The sequence below is a fragment of the Dermacentor variabilis genome, chromosome 7, assembly GCF_050947875.1.
Source record: "Dermacentor variabilis isolate Ectoservices chromosome 7, ASM5094787v1, whole genome shotgun sequence".
Classification (NCBI taxonomy): Eukaryota; Metazoa; Arthropoda; class Arachnida; order Ixodida; family Ixodidae; genus Dermacentor; species Dermacentor variabilis.
This window is the reverse complement of record NC_134574.1, coordinates 145,374,511-145,401,866: the sequence shown is the minus strand read 5'-3', so window position 1 is coordinate 145,401,866 and position 27,356 is coordinate 145,374,511. Positions and strand designations below refer to the sequence as shown.

The following is a 27,356-nucleotide window of genomic DNA, read 5'->3' as shown; positions in this document are numbered from 1 at the left end:
TTGCACTTCGCCACATTGTGAAGACTGGGCCGGCTAACGATCTCTTCGTTTCCTACACGCACAAGGTGAGTAACCCACTTGCTATGAAATTTATTCGTAGCTTTAGATCATTGAACGTTATGACATCTTGCGCAAACGCGAGTATGCGGTTTGAGACGCGGCATCTTATGCAATGCCGCACGAGACAATCGAGAGCGAGCGCGTGACTTCATATTTGGGTTTTCTGTGGTTAAAGGACGATAGTGCTAGCGGCATTTCTTCCACTGAGGCTTACATATTTGCGGAGTAATGTGCTTTACTGCAATATTGCACATTTTTGGTGTTATGGGTATCCATAGGTATCCCACGAATCGGGTGACACCTCAATGTGCTGCCGCAGCTTTCTTTTTCTTTTCTGCCAACACGTCCAAAAAATTTAGTTTAAAAAGTAACTGATAGTAGCCGTCTCAATAATTTTTAAAAAAGCGGACCGATCCTTACTACTTTACGTGGCCTACATGCGTTCAGGAAGTCACTTGCGAAGGTTTTCGGGCTGCGTGGAATTTTTACGGAATAAACTAAACAAAGTAAAAGGGATCATGACTCAACTTGCCGACTCTCCGGAAAGTCGTCCTGTTTGCATTTTCTGATTCATGCATGCGCGGAAATACAATATCACGAGTAGTTTTACACTTGGGAAAGGGTCCATCGTGTTCTCTCGAAGCCGTTAGCTTTCAGAAACACGCCACTTATGCGCGTTTGTTGGCCTGGACTTCGCACTCAATTCTTAGGTTGCCATCGGTTATATTTTGTTCTGATTATTGGCGATCTCATGGTCATCTTTCTGCTGCCTTCCCTCTATTCCGGTGCCACGTAACATGCTAGCGGATTAAACATTGCGACGACGTCACTGTCTCAATAAACCAAGCGTAACATGTCCCAAGGTCTACCCATGCTTACAAGAGCGCTTCCACCTATTTCCGAACTTGAAGAATTAGCGCCGACGCAAACTTTGGATGATGAATAGGGAGGTGGCGAAACAATTACAGGTTGTTATGGCCAGAGCTGGGGTCATCTATGCATTGTCTTGACTGGACCTAATAAAAAAGATTGCCGACATCGTTTAGAAGTAAGGCATGGGGCCCAGTCGTGACCTGTGCGAAAGTGAATCATCGCATGCTATTGCGTTGTCTGGGTAACGTGGAACGGTACGTGGACCTGCCTTACCGGATCGTCGACTTCTTCTAACAGCTTCGTCGTTACTTTGCAGCATCTGAGCAAGGCACATACCCGTATGCTCTCCCCCTGGGGTGCACATGGACACGGCGATCACCGGGACCTTCTTTCATCGGCGCCCCCATCCAAGCGAAGGCAGCTAGACCTCTCCCAAGGTAACTCGTTTCTTCCGCTCCCGCTCCCGTGATCTTATCCTCCTTCGATATGAAGCACTGTTAGCGCTACCAAAATGTTAAGCAAGTGCGTGTAAAGCAAATAGCTTCTAGTTTTATGTCACACTATTCATTTGTTATCACTTTGTAATATTTGTATTTGTTTTTACGATCTGGATGTGATTTGTTTATGAAACATTGAAACTTTTTTGGGCGCGCTGATGGTCGTACGGTTGCAATGGGAAGCGGCGTAGCCTTCGTCCCGATTATATATACTGTGTGAATCAAGCATATTACTAGTCCTTCATTGATGGCGAGCAAATAGAGTGAATAAAATTGACCGCTCCTTCCAGTCCGTGAAGATGGTCGAACAGTGAAACTGGGTTAAATACACCGAGTGTTACACCATGAAAGTCAAACTTCGCAAGCATTCTGTAATGTAAATCTTCTGTTTCACCATTCTTTCACCTCGTTTTTGCTTTGGCGGTAAACAGCTTCTTAATCTGTAATACACACTACACGTGGTTACTGGGGCAATGAAAGAAATAATAAATGCATTATCAGAAACGACTGCGACGTGACACTCGTCGGGCTACAAAAAGCGTTGCGTAGCTGTTCCTTGTAGTTTGGGACAACTGGTCTCTCCACCTCTCGTGCCTCATTTGTACACTCTTTGTGCAGCACCGAGATTGCTGAATGGGGGAACCTTGGTTCGCCGACTCTACGCCGCCTGAGGCTTCCTTCGATGGTCTACAGTGGTCTATGTCCAAGTGCTTCTGGCCTACGCTCTCGACTACCTACAATGGAGGAAACTTTTTTTTTTTTTTTGAGGCCTGCGAAGCGATAACTGCGAGCTAAGCTAGTGCCGACTTCATATTTCTCCAGGGGGACGAAGACTGCAAGCGATTTTACATTTTAAGAATAAATACACGACTCTGTTTTACGCTTTCTGTGCACTGTTTTCTTTATGAGGACACCACTTTGTTTCCCCAAAATACACTCGTTTCCTTGACTTGCGTAACATATCCCGGTGACAGTACATGTCACGCTCGGGGCGGAGCTAACTAAACATTAGTATGACCTCGTCGAATTGACCGTTGGTTTCAATTATGTGGCGGGTCACATGATATAAAAAGCGACTGTAGATAGATAGGAATGAAAAGTGCCTAATCGGTCATATTGCGTGTGTATTTTCAACGTCTACGATGCACCGTCAATTTTATGAAGTACCTGTGAGTATTGCAAGCAGAAGGCATATCGTTATTTTTTTTACTCGTAACCACTGCAAGAGGAGTATGCAATATAGTCTGGTTGATTGACCACTTGCATTTCTGAAGTGCCACAATAACAGGTCGCGCTCGTCAAACAAAACGAATCAATACGACTGGATAAAAGCAAAGAAAGCGGCCACGACGTCGCCTTCGCTATGAACGTAGCCTCTTCCAAGATATGACAACGCACAGCAGAGTTGTTTTCGAGTGCGCAATCCCCGATTATGCTTTCTCCACTACAAACACAGAAGTTTTACTTGCTATCGCACTTGAGAGAGAGACTCATTATTAGAAAAAAGATCTTTGCCGGCGCGTACACAACCGCTGGCATGATACTCTGTATAGAGACGGAGAATGGGATCAAAAGATTGCTGAGGAGAGTGGGAAAACAAAAGAATAAAAAAATACGAAATCCGCAAGTGGTCCTCATACTAATAATTGCAGTTGACACGGCGGGCAAATTTAGGCTTTCTGACAGGTATTTGAGCAACAAATCCAAAACTCGCCCCTGTTTTGAAGGGCCGCGCATTGGACATCAGATGCGGGGTAATGTTAACGGACCGTGAACAAATCAGGTCGATTTGTTGCTCTAAATATTGTCTCGTGCCGGTACGCGGGGCATTCTAGTAATATGTACTCCGTTGTCTCTAAGTTGCCACGCTTATCACAGTATAGGTGTTCGTGGAAACCCCTATGCGGTACAGATAGTTGTTCGTGTATGCCACGTTCAGTCGAAGACGATGGTACAATGTCTGTAAGTGTCGAGGAAGTGGTCGTGGAATTTCCTGTCTCATTTCTGGGTCAGTGTAACGCAGGAAGTTATCTTCGTGAAGCGGCAGGTTCCAGATGCGTTCTTTTTCTTTATAGGAATATTTTTTGCAATGTTTGAAGCATCGGCTTTTGTAAAAAAATTTAATTTTGAAATTGCACTATTGGAGTCCATTTTGGACAGCTTCATCCGCTTTTTCATTTCCTGAAATATCTGCATGACCAGGTATCCACTGGCACTTCATGCAATGCCCAGCAATCTTAGCCTTGTGGTGAAGATCAGCAATATCAAATGCTGCAGGTTGGTTATTACAAGGCTTGTGCCTGTTTCACATAACTTGTGGGACTGCTCTTGAATCCGTGAAAATCACCCCCGTCTTTGGCGGCTGCTGCGAAGTACATACACCAGGGCATCCTTAATTCCATACAGCTCCGCTGAAGTAGATGATGTCGCTCGCTCAAGACGAAACGAGAATCGTTGCTCTATAGAGGGAACGAAAAGTCCGCACGATGAGTGATGTGGAGTTGTAGAGCCATCTGTGGATATTTGCGTTGTGACTGCGTATTCTTTGTGCATACATTCCAAAGCTTGAAGAAACACGGCGACTATAATGACGCATGAAGTGCGTGTAACTGGACGGGAAAGTTGACAAACGATAACGAACACGTGTCATCATTGTAGAGTGACTACCTCATCCATTTTCTTTCATTAAAAAAAAAGTCAATGTAGTGAAAATATTAACCGATCACAGTGGTTGTACAGATCTGTCTACTCGATGCCTGCTACGAATGATATACAATACAGAAAACAGAAACCGCTTCTACGCTAGGGTGACTCGATGTGGGCGCTCTATTCTGAGCACCATCCACTCCCGAAATTAGGACAAGCAATCTACGTTCCTCCATCACGGACCACAAATCCAGGCTACCTTTTTTGTTGCTAAATTCAGAGTTGGGTCCCACTCTCTCCTGCCTGCAAGTATCTGTCCCCTTCTTTTCTCTCATCCCCTCCTCTCATTCCTTGTATTCGTTGGTGTGACTCTACGAAAGCGTGAATGCATTTGTGGCTGTTATGTATTTTCCACGCTGTACTTGTTCTGGCGTAGGAATGCAAGAGTTCGCATGCTTTTCGCCAACATATATTTTTCCCCAAGGTGACTTTGGTCGCTCTCCTTCTGCTGTGAAGAAACATGCGGCCCCATTCTTGTTTCCTTTGTTTCATGTGGAACTATTTTTAAACATCACTGTTTTGCTAGTGTGATCTCACAAATGGAAGAGGTAATGCTTCGAAATTCTTCTAAGCTCTCATTACACTGGCAATCTCGAAGACTGGACACATAGGCTTCGCCCGCAAAGGAATATGAATAAATTGAATGCGCGTACTCGTAAGCTAACTCTGCTTGCGGAAGTGGTACACGTGTAGTTGAACTCGTTGACCGCGCCAGCTGTCGGTTTTGGCAGGAAAAGGAAGATTGCGCGCTTTATCGTTTCACGGGAAAAGGTGCTTATGATACGAAGACGCAGAAGTGTATGTTTCATGGTGACAGTGAGCGCTTTGTGATTGGTGAATGTTTGCACAATGTTTCCACTAGATTGGCATTTTTAAAATTTTTTTTTATGACAATAAACGAAAGAGATGTAGGCGCCCTACAATGATGACGCCTACTCGCTTTCGTGTTGACTGGCCCCGTACAATTATCTGTACTTAATGCGTCGCTAGTCGCTGTGTTCCTTCTACAGTCGCATAAACGAGAAGAAATGGGGTTAACCGAGAGGCCTGATTTTTTATTACTCCTATCAGATGGAGCCAACAAACACTGATACCAAGGACCACATACGGGAAATTACTTGTGCTTAATAAATGAAATAAAGAAACGATCGATTAATTGAAATGAAAGGGGACAAAAAATAACTTAACGTGGGTGGGGAACGATCCCACAACTTTCGCATCCGAATTTCCCATTAAAACTGCAAGACACACCTATTTTGACTGTTTAAATTCCAGCAATAAAATATAAGTACAGGTTAACAGAAACTGACTTCTATCAATAGACTCGCATTCTAACTAATTGCTTTCATTTCACATTTGCACTACGCACTGAATCGCTTGATGGCTACATAATGCTGCACTGCTTAGCTGAAGGTCATGTGTTCGAATCCTGACCACTCGGGCGCCTTCCCAGATATTTGATTCAAAATAAAAAAAAATGCTCGCGTATCGCGGTGGGGTTTGCGCAGTCATAAGCACCACATCGCGTAATATGAGTACGGCGGCCTCCACTACACAGTGTCCCTCGTGGTCGTTATAACCCGCAACTCGATATAACCTAACATTTTTGGCACTGCTGGGCACCCGAAGAACAATATAATGCACACTTATCACATGCAACATAATAGAGAAAAAGATAGTCTGAGTGATTGGTTCATTTTTGTGTACACCTCGTGAAACGCAGTTCCGCAGAGTTAGAGTAATTAAATCAACGCCTTCCGGCATTGAAAGGGCGGAATGTCAATTCAGCAAGCCGCACACGTTGATCAATGAGTACCGATGGTGGCGCACACTCATGAGAGTGAAGCTAACCTTCTGCTGACTCGAATTTTATTCTGCAGCATGAAATGACCGCAAGTTTCCACGCTCGACTTGCTTTAAGCCACAATTGCAGTCATTTCATAACCTGAAAAAATAAAAAGCTGACAGTATGCTAACGAATATTTAGCTGAAAATTACTCCACCAGAACATACCGGGTGCTTCGGCGAACATGTTCAAATTTGTGTAAAGATGGCCTGTGGCAGATCGCACGATTCTAGTTCATCAGCTGCTCTACTCGAAGAGGCGGACATTAGTTGCACAAGAAATTGAAATGCATAATTGCCTAATCAACAAAAATTCGCTAATTAGCAGTCTAACTAATTACCTTACGGCTCATATTGCAATTTTAAAGATTTAGACTTGGAGTTGTCAAGGCGGATACACATTTTCACGATCGCACCAGTTTAGAGATATTAATTCCCGAACTTTGCGGAGGAAAGCTCTGGCGTTCCAGTTACTTTCATATGAAAACGTCGTCTGATGTATTAAGGCACAAATTAACTGGAACGCCAGCGCAGTCTTCGATACATATCGGATAGGTGTGAGCATTGATTGATTTCCGCCAAGTTAACTTTATTTGCATTCGCAAAAGAAGTGAAGTTTTCCGCAAGGTCGGCGAAATCAGTATCGAGATAGCTCGGTCTACATTGCTGCGCATAATCTCCCGCACCGCAGCTACCGCTTCAGAATCAAGCAAAGTTTTCAGAGAGTTACTGATGCTCCATGGCCTTGTTCGGCTGGAACTACTCGCAGTTTCGAGATGAAGGACAAGGAGGGAGAAAGGCGGGGGGGGGGGGGGGAAGGGGTGTATGCCGCCTGATTTCTGGGAGCGGGACGGTCCCCCTCCCCAGGGTACGTGCCTGAGCGTGGCAGAGAGGAAAGGCTAACGTCAACTGCCCACTCCCGTACTGGACTTCGCGCTAAAGACATTTAACATTCTCCGTCAACGTCAGCATTCATTGTCGTCAGCTAAAGAACCAACACATAAAGCTTCGCTTACATCGATTCACACCGTGGGTGAGATCCGCACAATTTTCGTTCATGTCTAACTGGCAGTCGTTTTTGCGCTTTCTCACGAAATGTTCAGACAGAGTTCTTGTGCTCTTCAGTCTTCTCTTTGATCGGGCCAATGGAATGGATGGATGTTATGAGCGTCCCCTTTGGATCGGGGTGGTAGGTTGCGCCACCAAGGACTTGCTAATGCCCTACCCAGGTTAAAAAAAAGAACAAGAAAAGAAATTATGCAGATAACACGCACCATGGGAATCGATGTAGGCAAAGCTTTCAGTGCTGTTTGCTTTGATTGACGATAATTAGTGGTGATGTTGACGGCTAAGGCTTCATTTCCTCAACGATACCTTGCGTACACCACTGCTGTTTGTCTGCGTAGTACACAGAACACACAGAGAGTGGTGTTCGCTTGAGGCGTTGTTGTGTGCCATATTTTATAACCTCTGCGAGGGTATTCACAAGTTCCGTCGCCTACAGGTGGCGCGCAAGCCGACTCAATATGGCGTCCACAGAGAGCATGGGAACCCCCGAGCACAATGTGCGTCCTTCAATCACAGCTAATGGCTTATCTTTAGATTTGTCCTGTTACTCTTCCTTTCCTCTTTCTTCCCCTCCTTCCTATGTTCCATTTCTGCGTTGTTGTCACCTCTCTTCTGAAGAGCAGGCAGCTTTTGTTCCCCTTCCGGTGGCAGTTGCCAACCTTCTCCTCCTCGCTTTCCCTTTCCAGTTAATTGTATATATGTGTTCAAAACAAATAATAATAATATTTGGCTTAGCGCATCAAGATGGCTCTACCTTTTTCGCAATCACTGTCTCTAAGTGACATCATGAGCCACATAGACGCCTCAGATATGCGGATACGGTTCCCAAAACATTATTTGTTGCGACGTGAAGGCCTGCAATGCATCGCCTGTCGCTGTGGAAGGGCTTTGCCTGCAGACGTCACATGCCCGGCAGGAGCTGCACGAGCTGGGATTTATGACCGGGAAGGTTCTATCAAGGAACGCTAGCTTGTATTTTATCTTTATCTTCGTGCTGATCGCGACGGTCCGCAAAGCCTGCCTTTCGCGCATTGCCGTTTCGCAACAAAAATTAGTTTTACGGCTCTGTGACGTTTTCGAGCTCCTTTGACGGATTGAGTTGTTATGAGGAGATATTTATAATCCATAATTAAAGGAAAGATGTCACTAAGGTTACCACAACTGCGATTTTTAAGACTATTTTTTTTTTGTACGTCGCTATGCTAGCGCATGCAGATGTACAGAAAGACATGCCGGTTATTTTATTTTTCACTGGTACAGTTGTATTGTGACGAATAGTCGCTACAGAAGCTTGTTGCGTTCACGTCGACAATTCGGTGCCGGTGCCTGGGTTTCTGGGCCACTGTAGCTGCAAAGCTTGGCCGCGCGTTGGCAGGCGGGGTGCAGCCCAGAATGTAAACATATGTTTTTCTGGCGGGACGATACAACGGCAACCACACTGCGGGTTGCTGCCGGTGAAACACGGCCAAATACTACGCCCGCCCACGTAGATCTACTGTAGCATTTCTCTAGAGCTGCGACAAAGTGCTACAAACAGGTCACTTTCTATGTTAAATGCTCGTGTGCTCTCGTTGCGCTGGTCACAAGAGCACAGCTGGAGCTTGGCCGCGCGGAGGACCCCGGGATGCAGCGAGAACGAAAACATGCGTTTCTGGCAAAAGGAGACACCATGGCAAACGCGCACTATGAGTTAATGCAGGTGAAACCTGAGCAAATACTTCCGACGCTCGCACGTACTATATACACATACTTCGGATCAAAGCCATGCCGTTCGCGCTGCTGCAATACACTGTCGCAAGCTCTGTTTTTCTTTTTCTAACTAACGCATCGATATTCCGTAGAGAAACAAATAAAAGAATGCACATAAGCAACCGATTTTCGTTCTCTTGGCTACATGACTCCAGAAAAAGTCACTGCCGATGGACTGCGCGTTGCGCCCTTTCATCCGTGGTGTGCGCGACTTGCCAATTCCCAACTTGACAGCCCATTCTTTCATGCCGCGTCTTTGGGGAGCGAATGGAGACTGACTTCACTTGCCGCAACTATGTTGGCGCTTTGGGGCACGCAGCACATGTGATTGCTTTGGAATTTCATCTTGCACAAACGACGCGCAAGAACAGTCAATCAAGCCTTCTAGCCGCCGCGAAGAAAGCAAGCAAATGCGCTACCGCCGCGCCGCCTGCGGTTACTCCGATAGTCTTTGAAAAAAAATTCGCCGATGGCCGCCGCGTGGCGTGACAGTCTACGGAACTTGCGAATAGCGTTGTCATTTCCTCACATGGTACATCACGTTGTGGCAGAGCTATAGAACTTCAATTGGATTATGGGGCTGTACGTGCCAAACCGACAATCGGATTATGAGGCACGCCGTGGTGGCGGACTACGGATTAATTTTGACACCGCGCAATGTCCTTTAACATGCCCCAAAATATAAGTGCACGTGCGTTTTCTATTTCGCCCCCGTCGAAATGCGACTGCCGCGATTTGGATCAAATCCACGGCCTCTAGCAATGCCATAGCCGCAAAGCTAACGCGGCGGGCACAGAAGTGTTGATTTGGCGGTCGACCGCTTCCGTAGTGTCGCCTGGACCCTGCGGTGCGCTTGAATTAATGCGGCTCTGCCTCTGTGCGCCGTGCCTATGTTGCACGCTTGGCATATTTGCATGGCGCTTATTTTTCGGAAGTAGCAGCAGCGTGCTACACCGTACCTTGAACTTAAGCTTAGCCTGTTTCCCCGCAACCACTGTCGTATAGTAGTGGGGTTTCTTCATGGTTTGGGAGAGGGAAAGTAGGCTTAATTGTGCAGCCCATATGGGAGCACGCCTTCCTTGCCTTCTCATGTTACCTCCCCCCCCCCCTCCTCTATTATATGCGAACGGCATCTTCTCCTGCTCCTCTCTACAGTTCTATCTGCGCTCCCTCTGGCCTCGCACGTTAGTAGAAAGGGAAGCTCTGCAGTTTCTGCACTGCTTCTCAGGGGAGTCACGGATAATTACAGCTGTCAACCGGCTAATGTGGAGACGGCCAGGGAGATCCAGAGGGCATTGTGCATATTCGACGGGGTGGGTGAAAACAAGTTCCACCAGTCGCCTTTTCTCCCTGGCGTCTGTCATCTATATAGACGCTCTTGAGCCTGCACGCTTGTGACCAGCTTTTGAAATATCGCTTATTGCCTTATCGATTCTACTGAGAAACTCTTTGCATGCTACTTTGCTTTTGTGGGGGAAAAAGAATAGTAATAATAACCGTATTTGTACGATGCGCCGCGACATTCGTTTTCTTTTCCTTTTTGCAATTGTCTTAACCGTACAGCGAACTAAATCAAGAAGAGAGAGGTCAATGCATGCGGTGCCTCACACCATGGTGCGTGGGCGGTAGAATAATGATTTCAGTTTACCCGAGTAAACTTGATTTGCTTAACTGTCGAACAAGCACGCAGCGTGAGTCAGTTGCAAGCGGCGTGCGCCTTTGGTGCATTTCTCTATTACAGTTCAAAGCAAGGCAAGAACAAAAAGAGAAAATAACAGTCCTCCTCCGCTTCTTTGCACTGTCGAAGCACGATTTCCTACGCGCGCCGTACAACGTACCAAAACATTACGCCGATGGCTTGCGCACAAGTGCTTCGTCTCAAATGAGATCTGAACCTTTTCATCTGGATCAAGCTGAGACAATCACTTTCACCATTGAATCGTCGCGAAAACAGAGCTCTGGGTCGCTCAGCTGCGCGGAGCAGGGTATCGGAAAAGAAATCGCTTGCGATAAGAAAATGCGCGTATTTGTCTGAGCTTTTATTTTTCCGCCTTCAGCACATTTTATGTGTCTTTAAGCCAAAGATATATTCTGAACACAGTCCTTTACCACCTAAGCATTCGTTAGCATCAGGTCACTTTTGAGTCAGGAGTAGGTTGCGTTCACTCTCAGGAGTCTGCGCGACGGTCGGTATTGATTGATCACGTGAGCGGCGTGGAGAATTTACATTCCGCACTTTCAGTGCCGGAAGGCGTTTGCTTTACGACGTGTACGTAAAGACGAACAGCTCACTCGCACTATTTTTTCTCTGTTATGCTGCGTGTGATAAATATGGATAATATTGTCCTTCCGGTGCGCAGTGGTGCGAGAAATGTTGATTATGTGAAGCTGCTTGTTTTAGCAAGCTGAAAAGTGGACCACGAGAGACACCGTAGTGGAGGCCTCCGTAATTATTTTACACGATGTGGTCCTTTTGATTGCACAACCACGGGCGTGGTACAAGAGCATTTTTTTTTTATTGCATTAAATCTCTGGGAAGGCGCTCAAGTTGTTGGGAGTCCAACTTATGACCTCGGCTTGAGTAAATAGACCAAATTGGAAATGAAATCAAATAGATCGAATACGCATCTATCTATACAAGCAACATTCTGTTATTCCGTTTTTATATCTTATTTCTCCATTTTAACTGTCAAAAGTAGTGCTTCTTCCTGCTTTAACGGAAAATTAAGCCCCTGCGATAGACAGGACCAGCTTACACGTGACAACTCTCGTCTACATTTCGCATTCTTACAACCAATTGAAAGAATCGGCCGCAACCCCTCCGCTTCAAAGCCTTCCCCTCTTGTAGTGTAGCTAACACAACTAATAACTGTATTTTCTAGAACATTTCGCCTTTTTTTGTCATCGTACTCAACACGTCCACTTGACAATCACCCCGACGGCGTCATTGCATCGAGCATCAGCGGCCATTGTTGCCTCGATCCAAGCCAAGTCCTAGTATCTATATGATGGCTCTAGAAGCATCCGTACTTTAACCGATGTTGATATTTTTTCACGTGAATTGACTAAAAAAGCAGCCACGTGCAGACAAGCGTGACTCATCGAGAAAGTTCAGCTTGCTCCAGTAGGGGAAAGACAAGCGCTGGCGTCGGGGGTGAAACATGACGAGGGGGAGGGCACCGTATACCACGCGGGAGAAACACTTCTCTTGCTCACTCACTCTTGCTCCCTCCCCTGTTTTCTCTCTCCCTCTTTCTCTCTCGCTCCCTCTCTCTCTTCTCTTCTAGGGGATCACGTGGTCGAAAGAAAGGATAAAAGGAGATCACTCGCACTGCACCAGCCTTTTCTTGCACCGGTCGGCCTGCCTGGTCACGGCCGGACTGGACTACGCGCATCGTGCGTGCTCCCGTCCGGCCATGGCCTGGCTTTGCACTTCACCACATTGTGAAGACTGGGCCGGCTAACGGCCTTTCCGTTTCCTACGCGCACAAGGTGAGTAACCCACTTCTTACGAAATTTGTTCCTATCATTTATAACCTGAACAGATTGAACGTTATGGCGTCTTCCGCAAACGCGAGTGCAGGCGGATCGAGACGCGGCATCTTATGAAATGCCGCACGAGACAATCGGGGGACAGCGAATGCGTGACTTCAAGTTTGGGTTTTCTGTGGTTAAAGGACGCTAGTGTTAGTGGCATTTCTTTCACTGAGGCTAACATATTTGTAATGTGCTTTACTGCATTTTTGCACATGCTAGGTGTATGGGTATCCACCTTGGAAACGAACGAGTGATTTCAAAGCTGGGTTTTCTGTCACTAAACAACATCAGTATTGGCAGCATTTCTTCCGCTTGGGCTAACGTATTAGTTGAGAAATGTGCTTTGCTACATTGTTCCACCTGTTAGGTGTTGTAGGTATGCACAGATATCCCACGGATCGGGTGACACCTCAATCTGCTAGCATAGCTTGTGTTGTATTTTGTTTTTCAAGCTCGTCCAAACAATCTTGCTTCAAAAATATTTCACAGGTGTTTCAATAAGTTTCCCACATTTAGAACAAAAACCTCGTGGCACTCTTTGCGCGGCCAGCTAACTTCCGAACACCGTCAGATACAGTAGAGCCGGCCTTACAATTTCACGTGGCGTATGTGTATTTGGGAATTCACCAGCGAAGGTTTTGGTGCAGCGAGGAAATTTCGCGAGGAATTCAACCTCAGGGCGGGGGGGGCGTCATTAGGCAAATCTTCGCTGCACCTCTCAAGACGCTGTAGTGGAATCCACCGTATCGTCTACCTGCGCGTAAATAAGACATCACGAGTGGTTTTAATCAGGCTCGATCGGGTTCTCTAGATGCCGTCCTTTTTCAGAAATTTGCCACTTATGTGTGCTTCTCAGGCTGGACTTCGCAAGAAATTCTTACGTTTCCATTGATTACATTATTTTCTGATTATTCATCACCTCATGATCTTTCTCCTGCTTTCCCTCTATTGTGGCGCAGGGTAACATACTAGGGCATAAAACATGGCGTCTACGTAAATGTCTCGAAAAACAAAGGGTAATATGTCACACGGGTGCTTCGAGCAATTTCCGAACTTGAAGAAGCCCTGCCCCAAGCATACCACATCAAAAATTTGTACGATGAATTAATAGGAAAGTGGAGAAACAACCATGGTATGTTATGGCCAGAGCTGGGGTGGTGTATACATTGTCCTCACCTAATGAAAAAAAAAATGCTGACATAATGTTAAAGTCAAAGCGATTGCTTTGGCTGGGTAACGTGGAACGCTACGCGCACCTGCCGTGGTGGATCGTGGATTTGTTCTAATAACAGCTTCGTCGTTACTTTGCAGCATCTGAGCAACGCACCCGTATGCTCTCCCCCTGGGGTACAGATCGACACGCAATTACGAGGACCTACTTTCATCAATTCCCCCATCCAAGTGAAGACAGCTAAACCTCTCTCAAGGTAAGACCATTCTTCCTACCCTGCTCCCATGATCTGATCCCCCTCCTACAAGAACAGCTGCTACCGCTACCACAATGTTTAACAACACCTCCAGGAAAAACAAATGGCTTGCAGTTTGTGTCGTTCTATTCATTTGTTGTCGTTTCATATTATTTTAATTTGTTATTAGGATATTCCGAGCAGTACACATCGTTACTTATGCGTATGTTTGCGCGATGGGTTTGTCAAACATTGCAACCTTTTGAGTTCGCTGGTGGTCGTACTTTTGCAATGCCAAGCGGTGTGGACTTCGTCCGCACTACATACAGTGTGAATCAAGTATAGCACTAGTCCTTCATCGATGGCGAGCAAACGGGTTGCAAAACATGTGCGTTACTGTGGGCTGACAAATGATTCCCGGAGAATAAAAGAAACGATTTCACTGATTGCGTGATCAAATACGATGGTGACGTGACACTCGTGGGTTTACAGAAAAGCGTTGCGGAGCTGCTCGTTGTAGGACGTGTTAACCGGTCTCTCCATCTCTCATGTCTCATTTGTACACTCTTTGTGCAGCACCGAGATTGCCGAAGGGGGGGACCCGTGGCTCGCCGACAGTACGCCGCCTGAGGCTGCCTTCGATGGTCTACAGTGGTCCTTGTCCCAGTGCGTCTGGCCTGCGCTCTCGACTACCTACAATGGACGAAACTTTTTTTCTTTCTTTTTTTTTTTTGAGGCCTGCGAAGCGATAACTGCGAGCTAGTGTGGCCTGCATATTTTTCCAGGGGCACGAAGATTGCAAGCGATTTTACATTTCAAGAATAAATACACCACTTTGTTCTCACGCTTTCTGTGCAATATGTTCTTCATAAGGACACCACTTTGTTTCCCCAATATACACTCGTTTGCTTGATTTGCAGTAAGATATTTGCGTGACAATATCAACGAAGCTCCGGGCGGAGCAAACAAAAGCTTAGTTTGACGTCGTCGCATTAAAGGTTCGTTTCAATTATCTGGCGAGTAAATCGATGGCACTGGATAGATGGGAACACTTACGACGGCCACCTTGCATGTACATTTTCATGTTGCGCCATCAATTTTTTGTAATGCCGGCGAGTACAAGTTTTCCTTGGTATCGTACTTTCTACAGAGCACATAGCGACTAGTGAAGCATTAAGTGCACGTTAGCTGTAAGGGGGCCATACCAAAGGCATGCAAGTAGGCGCAGGCATTGTAGGGTGCCTTGACCTCTTTCGTTTACCTTCATTAAAAAAACAGCGATGTAGTGGAAACATTCATCAATCTAACAGCGCTCACTGTCGACATCAAAGATATGTTTCTGCGTATTCGCGCCATAATCGTCTTTCCCGCAGGAACGAAAACGCGCGGAATCTGTCTTTTCCCGCAAAAACCAACACAGCTGACGGGGTCAACGAGTTCAAGGACACCCGAACAGTTAAAAAAAGTTTACAACCCTTGGGGTGTAAATCGGCCACACAACGATAATCGTCATCTGCCTTGCTTGTGCTTCCTTTATTGAAAACGCCGCGCCTGCTAGTTTCCTGTGCCAATGCCATGTCATGCTGATAATACGCATGGAGTTCGTTACTAGGAGGTACCGGGCTCGCAGCGCTAAAGAAAAGGAAATGCGGACAAGACAGATGGCGTTTATTGTGTGGCAAAATAAGGCTCAAAGGGTGTAAACTTTTCTAAGAGCGTAACACTGTTGGAAGCAGAGTTAGATGAAAAGCACGTGCATTCAATTTATTCAATTGATACAGTGTAATGAGGGCACAAAAGAATTTCGAAATATTAACTGCACCGTTTGAGAGATTACATACGCAAGAGAATGATGTTTACAAACAGTTCCACACGAAACAAAGGGAACAAGACTGTCGCCCTAAACTTCTTTACAAAAGAGGGAAAGCGCCAAAATTCACTTTGGCGTTAAATACATAAGCGACAAGCATGCGTGCTTGCATTCCTACGCCAAAACAGGTAAATCGTGGAAAATGCTTAACAGCGACAAATGCATACACGCTTTCACAGAATCCCACCAACAAATACAAGAAGCGGGAGGAACGGATAAGAAAATAGAAGGGAACAGACACTTGCAGGCAGAAAAAGAGCGGGAATGTAGCAACGAAAAAGGTAGTCAGTATTTGTGGCTTATGCTGGCCAGGAACGTGGCAGGGAGGAAAGGGTTATATCAACTCACCACTCTCGCACTACACTAAGCGCCGAAGAAATTAAACATTCGCCTTCAACATCACCGCTTATCATGGTGAATCAAAGCAACAAGCACATAAAGCTTCGTTTACATCGATTCCCGTCAAGCGAGAAATATGCACAATTTCAGTTATTTTCTCAGTGGTAATCGTTTACGCGCTTTCACACACGAGATGCTTAGACAGAGCTTTTGTGTGCTTCTGTGTGGTCGGACCAACTGGATGGATGGATGGATGGATGGATGTGGATGGATGGATGGATGGATGGATGGATGTTATGAGCGTCCCCTTTGCAACGGGGCGGTGGGTTGCGGCACAAAGCTCTTGCTTTTATACTGCCTAATGTCCTACCTAGGTTCAAAAAGAAAAAAAAAACGCAATCAATTCCCATAACCAAATTTGCTGACCCCCTATTGTGAGCTTTGTCCTTGTATATCTCCGTTGTTTTTATCCTTTGTCTACGTTTCTTCCACAAATCTTCTGATCGCCTCCTACTAATCTCTATTGCGGACATGTTTACTTTCCCCCTGCTCTCGCTGAAACTAGGGGCTTCAAGCAGACCTGCGGTGCTTAAATCGACCGCTGCGCAGATATCTTCACATTCTAATAAAACATGCCCAATCTTGTCCCTAGCTTTAGTGCAGTTCAAGCACATTCTTTTTCTCCCTTCTAGTTTCTCGCTTTGTAAGTGCGTGTTCTAAGGCATACCGATCTCGCTTGTAAAAGTAATGAGCTTCCCTGTGAGTTATCATAAATTGTTTCTTTCCTTATTTCGTTTTTTTTTCCTCCATTGCCTTTGATTCCCTCTCCAACATTCAGCTTGACGTTCTTTGTCAACTGGCATGCACTTCTTCTTCGTGATTTGGGAGAGGGAAAGTACGCTCAATTCTGCAGCCCATATGGGAGCACGGCGCAGCGTACTGGGAATGGGGGCGGGGGATGGGGGCTTGACGTTCTTTGTCAACTGGCATGCACCGACCACGCTGTCTGGAAGGGGCACGGGCGACTATCTTGCGAATTCCATGCATTTCGGAGAAAACTGTTGCAGGGCATCTGGCTAACGCAAGAGGGGCTTCTCCATTGTCCGCGTCTGACTTCCCCTCAGCACACAGGCGACAGAAGGGAAGCTTCGCCGAATGACCGGTGGCCTACAGTGGGCGAGCCATCCTCACGCTTTCTCTGGAATGCGGCGTCACCGCTTATCAATGACTAATCGACTCGCACACGCTCGCTATCGTCACTGCGTGCTTGCACCAGTTTTCGAAACATCGCTTATTCCCTCGACGATTCTATCGAGAAACTGTTTGCATGCGGCTACATATCGATACATATCGGATAGATGTGAGCGTTGATTGATTTACGCCAAGTTAATTTTATTTGCATTGGCAACAAAAGCAGGGAAGTTTTCCGCGTGGTCGGCGAAATCAGTGCCGAGATAGCTCGGTCTACATTGCTGTGCATAATCTCCGGAACCGCAGCTGTAGCTTCAAGGCCAAGAAAAAATTATCCATGAGTTATCGATACTCCGTGGCCTTGTTTGACTAGCTTCTCACAGCATCAAGATGGAGGGCAAGGAGGGAGAAAGGCCAGGGGGGAGGCGGGTCCGCTCTCCTGGGTACGTGCCTGAGGGTGGCAGAGAGGAAACGCTAACACCAAATCGCCGCCCACGTACTGGACTTCGCGCTGAAGACATTTAACATTCGCCGTCAACATCAGCATTAATTATCGTCAATCAAAGAACCAGCACAATAAGCTTCGCTTACATCGATTCCCACCGTGGGTGAGATCCGCACAATTTCCGTTCTTGTCCAACTGGCAACCGTTTTTGCGCTTTCTCACGAAGTGTTCAGACAGAGTTCTTGTCTTCTGTCTTCTCTTTGACCGGGTCAATTGGATGTATGGATGTTATGAGCGTCCCCTTTGGATCGGGAATGGTACGTTGCGCCACCAAGCTCTTGCTAATGTCCTACCTAGGTTAAAAAAAGAACAAGAAAAAAATTATGCTGATCCCGTGCACTGTGGGAATAGATGTAAGCAAAGCTGTCCGTGCTCTTTGCTTTGAGTGACGATAATTAGTGGTGATGTTGACGGCTAAGGCTTAGTTTCTTCATCGTTACATTGCGTACACCACTGCTGTTTGTCTGCGTAATACACAGAACACACAGGGAGTGGGGTTTGCTTGAGGCGTTGTTGTACGCCATGTTTCATAACCTCCGCGAGGGCATAGCGTTGTCATTTCCTCACATGGCACATCGCATAGTGGCAGAACTATTAATCTTGAATTGCATTATGGGGCTGCACGTGCCAAAACCACAATCGGATTATGAGGCACGCCATAGCGGCGGACTTCGAGTTCATTTTCACACCGTTATTTTCTTTAACGTGTCCCAAAATCTAAGTGCACGTCCGTTTTCTATTTCGCCCCCGTCGAAATGCGGCTGCCGCGATTGGGATCAAATCCACGGCCTCTAGCAATGCCATGGCCGCAAAGCTAACGCGGCGGGCACAGAAGATCTTATTTGGCGGTCGACCCCTTCCGTAATGCTGCCTAGACCCTGCGGTGTGCTTTAATTAATGCGGCTGTGCTTCTGTGCGACCTCCCTAAGTTGCACTCTTGACATATTTGCATGCCGTTTATTTTCCGGAAATAGCAGCAACGTGCTACACCGTACCTTGAACTTAAGCTTAACTTGTTTCCCCTGCCGCTGGGGTAGAGTTGTGGGGTTTCTTCACAGTTTGGGAGAGGGAAAGTACGCTTAATAGTGCAGCGCATATTCCCTTCCTTCCTCTATTATATGGGAACTGTCTCTTCTCCCTAGTCGTGTTCGAAGTGCGTCCCCCCTGGCCTCCCTCCTTAGTAGAAAGGGACGCGCTGCAGTTTCTGCACTGCTTCTCAGGGGAGTCACGGATAATTACAGCTGTTAGGCGGCTCGCGCGGCGACGGCCAGTGTTTGGATCGCACCGATGGCGCGAGTTGTTGTGGTCGCACCGCTGGTGCGATCGGTTGAGAACTCGGCGCTGACGCCCGTGGTTGTACCTGGGTCGCAAGCCCCAAGGGTAGCGTTGGCCTGGCGGCCTGGGGTACAACTGGAAGCATCCGAAGGTCCCGGCAAAGCATGAGTCGACTGGTAACAACAAAACAACTTGTTTATTTTAACATCGCAAAGAGTTGGCGGTCAGGTTGACCGAAGTAGAGAGACGGGAGAGCACTTTACTCAACAGAAGAAAACGGAGCCCTCCTTTTGGCGTCCGGGGGCAGCTGTTTTTATACTCTCGCAGTTGAGGGCAAGAAGGAACCCCTCAATAGACGAGCACGTGATTGTACAATGGGCTAATGGTGACGCACACTGTCGTAGCGCCGCCGGTCGGGCACAAAGACTGGAAGGAGAGGGTGACCCCCTGCTGTCGCATCGCCGCCGGTCGGGCACAATGGCACATACACTCACACACGCACATGAAGACACGTGGCATCGGAACATGCCTGGAAACGCCTGGAAACGCCTGGCGGGGAGCGTTGCGGCGACGCCGAACGGGCCAAAATGTCTGCCGCCCCGCCGCAGTCGCGCCGGCAAAACCGCGCGTCGCAGGCGAAACGCAACACCAGGGAGCTCCAGAGGGCATTGTGCACATTGGATGCGGTGGGGTGAAAACGAGTTTCACCTCTTGCCTTTTCTGCCTCACGACTGTCATCTATATACACGCTCTTAAGCTCCCCCCCCCGGCCCCTCCCAACGCTGTGTGCGAGACGGCAGACATCTAATCTCTATTGCGGACATGTTGACTTTCCCCCTGCTCTCGCTGAACCCAAGGGCTTCAAGGAGGCCAGTGGTGTCTAAATCGACCGCTGGCCTCCTTCAGCGAATACATTCAGACAGGGAATATATTCGCTGTCTAAATCGACCGCGAATATATTCACATTCTAATAAAACATGCTCCATAGTTTCCCTAGCTTCACCGCAGTAAGCACATGTTTCTTCTTCCTTCTTATATCTCGCTTTATAGGTGGCTGTTCTAATCGTGATCTTGCTTCGAAAAGTAATGAGCTTCCCTTTGATTTACCATAATTTGTTTCTTTCCTGATTTCTTTTTTTTTTCCCTCTTAAGTAGCTACTCATGCAGGGTTCCTTTTCCGCTGGCATGCAGCGACCACGCTCCCTGTATGTAAGGGGCTCGCGCGAGTATCTTGCGAATTCCATGCAGTTTGGAGAAAACTGTGGCACGGCCTCTTGCTAGCGCGAGAAGGGCTTCTCTATTGTCCGCGTCTGACTTCCCCTCCGCACACAGGCGACTGAATGGAAGCTTCGCCGAATTACCGGTGGCCTATAGTGGACGAGCCATCTTCGCGCTTTCTCTGGAATGCGGCGTCGCCGCATATCGATGACTAATCGACTCGCACAGCCTCGCCATCGTCCCTGCATGCTTGTGACCAGCTTTAGAAATATCGCTTATGGCCTTCCCGATTCTGTCGAGAAACTTTCTGCTTGCAACTTTGCTTTTAGGGCAAAAAATAATAATAATGATAACCGTATTTATACGATGCGCCGCAACATTCGTTTTTTTTTTCTTCTTTTCCTTTTTGCAATTGTCTTAACCGTACAGCGAACTAAATCAACAAGAGATGGGTCAATGCACGCGGTACCTCATCGCATGGCGCGTGGGCGGTGGAATTTGGATTTCCGTTTAGCCGAGTAAACTTGAGTTGCTTGACTGTGGGACAAGCACGCAGCATGCTTCAGTTCGATGCTGCGTGCGCCTTTGGGGCATCTGTTTATTACAGTTCAAAACAAGGCAAGAATAAACAGAGAAAAGAACGATCATCACCCGTTTCTCGGCACTGTCGAAACACGACTTCCTGCGCGCGCTGTAGAACGTACGAAAACATTACACCAATAGTTTGTCGCTTGTGCTTCGTGTCAAATGAGATCTGAACCCTCTGATCTGGATCAAGCTGAGACGATCACTTTCACCATTGAAACGTCGCCAAAACAGACCGCTTGGGTTGTACAAGTGAGCGGGTAAGGGCATTACAAAAGAAATTGCTTGTGCTAAGAAAATGCACGTATGTGTCTCAGCTCTTATTTTTTCCGCCTTCAGAGCATTTTATGTGGCGTACATATATTCTGATACAGTCAGCTTCCAGCTAAATATTTGTTATCATCAGGTCAGTTATGAGTCAGCAAGGAGGTTACGTTCACTCTCAGAAATGTGCACGACTGTCGGTACTGAGTGATCTCGTGTGCGGCGTCTAGAATTTATATTCCGCACTTTCAGTGCCGGAAGGCGTTTGCTTTACGACGTGTACACAAAAACGAACAGATCATTCGCAATATTTTTTTCTCTGTTATGCTGCATGTGATGAATATGGATAATATTGTTCTTCCGGCGCGCAGTGGTGAAAAATGTTAGGTTATGTGAAGCTGCTGCTTTTAGCAAGCTGAAAAGTGGACCACGAGGAATACCGTAGTGGATGCTTCCGTATTTCTGTTACGCGATGTGCTCGTTTTGACAGCACATCCCGAGCTTGGTACACGATAATTTTTATTATTGAATTAAATATCTTGGAAGGCGCCCAAGTGGTTGGGAGTCGAACTTATGACCTCGGGAAATGAAATCAAGTAGATCGAATACGCGTCTATATATACAAGCCATATTCTGTTAAACCATTTTAATGTCATATTGCTCCTTTATTAACTGTCAAAAGTAGTGCCTCTACTTCACGTTTTATAAGAAAATTAAGCCTCTGCGATTGACAGGAACAGCTTACACGTGACAACTCTCGCCTATATTTCGTATCCTTATAACCACTTGGGAGACTCAGCCACAACCCCTCCGCTTCAACGCCATGCCACCTTGTTATGTAGCCAATACAACTAATGATTTTCGTTTTTTGAACATTTCGATTTTTTTTTTTTGTCATCCTAATCTACACGTCCACTTGACAATATCCACGACTGCGTCTTTAAATCGAGCATCAGCGGCCATTGTTTCTTCGCCCTAAAAAAGCGGCCACGACTAAAAAAGCGGCCACGTGCATACAAACGTGACTCATCGAGAAAGTTCGCCTTGCTCCGGTAGGGGAAAGACGGGCGCTGGCGTCGGGAATGAGACGACATTGGGGAGGGCCTTCTGAGCTCTGTAGAACAGTTCTCTCTCCCTTACCGAACTCTCACTCACTCACTCACTCTCTCCCTTTTACGCTAGGGGACCACGTGGTAGAAAGAAAGCATAAAAGGAGAGAACTCGCACTGCACCAGCCTTTTCCTGCACCGGTCGGCCTGCCTGGTCACGGCCGGACTGGACTACGCGCCTCGTGCGTGCTCCAGTCCGGCCGTGGCCTCGCGTTGCACTTCGCCATATTGTGAAGACAGGGCCGGCTAACGTTGCTTCCGTTTCCTACACACTCAAGGTGAGTAACCCATTTGCTACGAAATTTATTCGTATCGTTTATAACCTGAATAGATTGAACGGCATGGCTTCTTCCGGAAACGCGAGTGCATGCAGGCGCTTTGAGACACGGCATCTTTTGAAATGTCCCACGAGACAATCGGGGGAGAGCGAACACGTGATTTCAAATTTGTGCTTTCTGTGGTTAAAGGACGATAGTGTTAGTGGCATTTCTTCCACTGAGGCTTACATATTTGCGGAGTAATGTGCTTTACTGCATTTTTGCACATGTTAGGTGTTATGGGTATGCATACGTACCCCACGAACCGGGTGACACCTGAATCTGCTGTCGCAGCTTCTTTCTTCTTTCATTTTTGCAAACACGTCCAGACAATTTTGTTTAAGAAAATGTACCATAGTATGGGCGTCTAAATAATTTTAACGAAAGCGGACCGAGCCTTACTATATTGCGTGGCCTACATGCGTTCAGGAAGTCACTCGCGAAGGGTTTCGTTCTGCGTGGAAGTTTTACGGAAGTAAATAATGTAAAAAGGGATCGTGGCTTAACTTGCCGACTGTCCGGAAAGTCGATCGTCCCCTTTGCATTTTTCTGAGTCGGTTTATTGAACATTGGGAAGGGGGCTCGCCATACCACGCGAGAGGGACCCAACTGAGCTCTGCAGAAGAAACAGCTCTCTCTCCCTTACTGAAGTCTAGCTCACTCTCTCTCTCCCTCTTTACGCTAGGGGACCACGTGGTCGAAAGAACGCTTAAAAGGAGAGCGCTGGCACTGCACCGGCCTTTTCCTGCACCGGTTGGCCTGCCTGGTCACGGCCGGACTGGACTACGCGCATGGTGCGTGCTCCAGTCCGGCCGTGGCCTCGCTTTGCACTTCGCCATACTGTGAAGACTGGGCCGGCTAACGAACGATTCCGTTTCCTGCACGCAAGGTGAGTAACCTAGTTGCTACGATATTTATTCGTGTCAGTCATAATCTGAGTAGGTTGAACGTTTCGACTAATCAACGTCCGCAGGCCAACGTGGCCGCTCGAGTGGTGGCGGTATGGGACGCGGCATCTTGAGAACTGCCGCAAGAGACATTCGAAAGCGAGCGCGTGATTTCAAAGTTGGGTTTTCTGTGGTTAAAGAACGTTAGTGTTAGCAGCATTTCTTCCCACCGAGGCTAACGTATTTCTAATGTGCTTTGCGCTAAATTTTTGTACATGTTTGGTGTTATAGGCATGGACAGGTATCCCACGAATCGTTTGACACCCCAATCTGCTATATACCACAGCTTACATTTTTTTTTTTTTCACTTTTGCAAACACGTCCAAATTTTGTAAAAAAAACATCCTATAGTTGGCGTTTATATAAAGCGGTGTGGGCCTTACGTGGTGAACGTTAATTGCGGAAGTCACCTGCGAAGGTTCTGGTGCTGCGCGGAAATACTATGGAAGTAAACAAACTAAAAGGGATCATGCCTTCCCTTGCTGACTCTCCCGAAAGTCACTGCAATGTCTGAGTCGACTTATTGAACCGTGAAAATGGGGCTGGGCGGGTTATCCAATCCTGTACCTCCGGAGTCGCTGTAGTGGAACGCACCGTATTGTCTACCTGCGCGGAAATACAATGTCACGAGTAGTTTTACACTTCGTAAACGGTCCATGATGTTCTCTCGATGCCGTCAGCTTTCAGAAACGTGCCACTGATACGCGTTTGTCAGGCAGGACTTCGCACTGAATTATCAGGTTGCCATCGATTACATTTTCTTCTCATTATTCATGATCTCACGGTCATCGTTCTCCTGCCTTCCCTCTATTCCGGCGCCGCGTAACATGCTAGGGGGTTAAACATGGCGCCGACGTCAATGTCTCGAAAAACAAAGCGTAACATGTCGCACGGCTGCTTCGACCTATTTTCCAACTTGTAGAAGGCCGGCAGCAAGCTCTGGATGACGAATAAATAGGAAGCTGGGGAAACAATTACAGGACGATACGGCCAGAGTTGGAGTCATATATGCATTGTCTTGACGTAATGAAAAAGAACTGCTGACATCGTTTAGAAGTGGGGCTAGGTACAGAGTCGTGACCTGTACGAAAGTAAATCGCCGCGTGTCGTTGCTTTGCCTGGTTAACGTGGAACTGTGCGCGCACCTCCTGTGGCGGATCGTGGACTTGTTCTAACAGTTTCGTCTTTAATTTGCAGCATCTGAGCAACGCACATTCACGTGTGCTGTCCCCCTGTGGTTCCGATGGACACGGCAACCATCGGGACCTTCTCTCATAGACGCCCCCATACAAGCGAAGACAGCTAGACCTCTCCCCAGGTAATGACATTCTTCCTCTCCTGCTCCCATTATCTCATCCTCCTCCGACCTCAAACGCTGCTAGCGCTACCAAAATGTTAAACATGCGCTTGAAAAGCAAACAGCTTGCATGTAGTTTTTGTCGTTCTATTCATTTGTTATCGTTTCGTATTATTTTTATTTGTTATTAGGATGTAGTTCGCTGTATTCCGAGCAGTACACATCGTTACTCATGCCTATGTTCGCGTGATGGGTTTGTCAAACATTGCAATCTTTTGGCCGAGCTGGTGGTCTTACGGTTGCGATGGAAAGCGGCGTGGACTCTGTCCGGACTATATACAGTGCGAATCAAGTATAGTAGTAGTCCTTCATTGATGGCGAGTAAATGGGTTGACAAAAAATGTGCGTTATTCGGGGGCGACAGGTGATTACAGGGACAATAAAAGAAATAATCAATCAGATTTCACTGATTTGCGTGATCAGAGACGATCGCGCCGTGACACTCGCGGGCTACAAAAAGTTCTGCGTTGGGCGAGTTGGTTCGTCATTGTTTTTTTTAGGCTTGTAGCATGGCTCAGAGCGAGGAAACAGGAAGGTGCAAGGGGTAATGAAAAGGAGAGCGCTCACTCTGTTCTCCCTTCCTTTTCGTTACCTCTTCACCTTCCTTCTTGCTCGTTCTGAGCTGCGCTACAAGCCTAAAAAGTTCTGCACAGGTGCTCGTTGTAAGTGGGGATAACACGTCTCTCCACGACTTATGCTTCATTTGTCTACACGCTTTGTGCAGCACCGAGATTGCCGAATGGGGGAGCTTGCCTTCTCCACGCCGCCTGAGGCTGCCTTCGATGGTCTACAGTGGCGTTTGTCCCGGTGCTTCTGTTCTACGCTCTCGACTATCTACAGTGGACGACAACTTTTTTTTTTTTTTAAAGAAGGCCTTCCAAATAATAACTGCGAGCTCCGTGTCGACTTCTGTTTTCTCCAGGGGGACGAAGATTGCAAGCGATTTTATATTACAAGAATAAATACACGACTCTGTTTTCACACTTTCTGTGCACTGTGTTCTTCATAAGGACGCCGGTTGGTTTCCGGAAAATACACCCGTTTGCTTGATTTGCGGTAACATATCCCAGTGACAATACAAATTACGCTCAGTGTGGAGCAAACTAAATATTAGCTTGACGTAGTCGAAGTAAAGGCTGATTCCAATTATCTGGCGAGTCAATCGACGGATCTAGATAGATGGGCACAAGGAACACTTACGACGGCCATCTTGGATGCGTACTTTCGTGTTGCCCCCTTAATTTTGAAGTGCCGGTGAGTATAAGTTTTGCTTGGTATCGCGCTTCCTAGGAAGAACACAACGACTAATGACGCATTAAGTACCTGCAGCTGTACGGGGCCAGTCGAGACGAATGCAAGTAGTTGTTGTCCTGAGTGGCCGTGGCACATACCCACAGTGGGGGATTGGCCATGAATCGGGTGGTCCAATTAGGTACATAAAAATAATAATAACAAGGGAGTTAACAATTTGAGCATTGGAGTTGAAAAGTTAACGTTTTGTGTTTGGAGAAAAGAAAGGAAAGCTATAGTTGGGAGGAACGAACGATCAGTCTAACACGGAAATCGATTGGTTTCAATGAGGTAATTTTGGATTGCCAAGCAAACATTTCAGTGGCTGAACCCAATAATGGAGGCTCCGAAAGGTAGGATCACAGGCACTGATAAAGTCAGACCAATAGAGCGAAGCGGGATTTCGAGTAGTCGTTTTCTTACAATATTTATAGAAAAACGTCTGCAAGACAACAAGAAATGGTCTATTGTCTCCGCTTCGCCACAGAATGAGCATAATAGTGAGGGGACCAGACCTGCGGAGGTAGAAGTTCAAGTTCAAGGTATACGTCAGCGCAGCCTCGTGATGGCCCACTTCAATTTTCCGTGTTCGGCAAAAATCTCTGTGCCAAGGGTGTAGGAGATGTCCGTAATCCACAGAGTTGGTAATTGCGTAAGATCTTGTGGCACTCCGTGCCACGTTCGCCCAGTAAAACCTTTCCTTAAGTCCTGAATCATGTGCCCACGTCGCCCAGTTCTCACAGCAGATGTATGCCAATCGGAGAAACTGATATACAAAAATAATTGCTTCGTCAAAAGCACCTTTCACCGAAAGTACTACAGGGTCTCTCGGCTTGCTGTACTTAGAAATGATTCACCACCGATGTCCTGGTCTTATACGGCCGTTTTTGTGTTCCCGCGCAAGCTGCCTTGGTGGCTGATGAAAGGCCACGTTCATTGCATCCCGTAACGTGTTTACAACTAACACACTCTTAATCGTCTGCGACGTTTTATCAACATTGTACCATTACGCACAATAGAAATCGTCGATTTGACATTTGCTACCAACCACTACATAACTTTCCACCTCCGCAGCCGTACAAACTCCCAGCTGATCACCAACGTCGAGCAGGTAAAACGCGATGTGAGAAGCAAAAATTACAAATTACTTGCTAAAAAAAAAAAATACCACGTAGAAAAGTTGTCTATTCGATGTGACGGAACACAACGTAAGTTTCATTTTAGAATCAGTAATTATTGCGTTCAAAAGAAACAAAATAATCAGTGAAAGTTTTGTTGTGAATGCGACATGAATGCCGTTAAGCATTTGTGTCGCACCTTTTTGAGGTCCAGGATCCATGATTTATAA

The 27,356-nt window shown here is 46.8% G+C and overlaps 1 long non-coding RNA gene across 1 annotated transcript; it reads left to right on the top strand.

The window, feature by feature from the left end:
* Positions 1 to 25,465, top strand: LOC142587188 (uncharacterized). Its single transcript, XR_012829386.1, has 3 exons — positions 1 to 65; positions 1,250 to 1,370; positions 25,443 to 25,465. It is a non-coding gene; the product is annotated as an uncharacterized LOC142587188 (long non-coding RNA).
* The last annotated feature ends 1,891 nt before the right edge of the window (positions 25,466 to 27,356 follow it).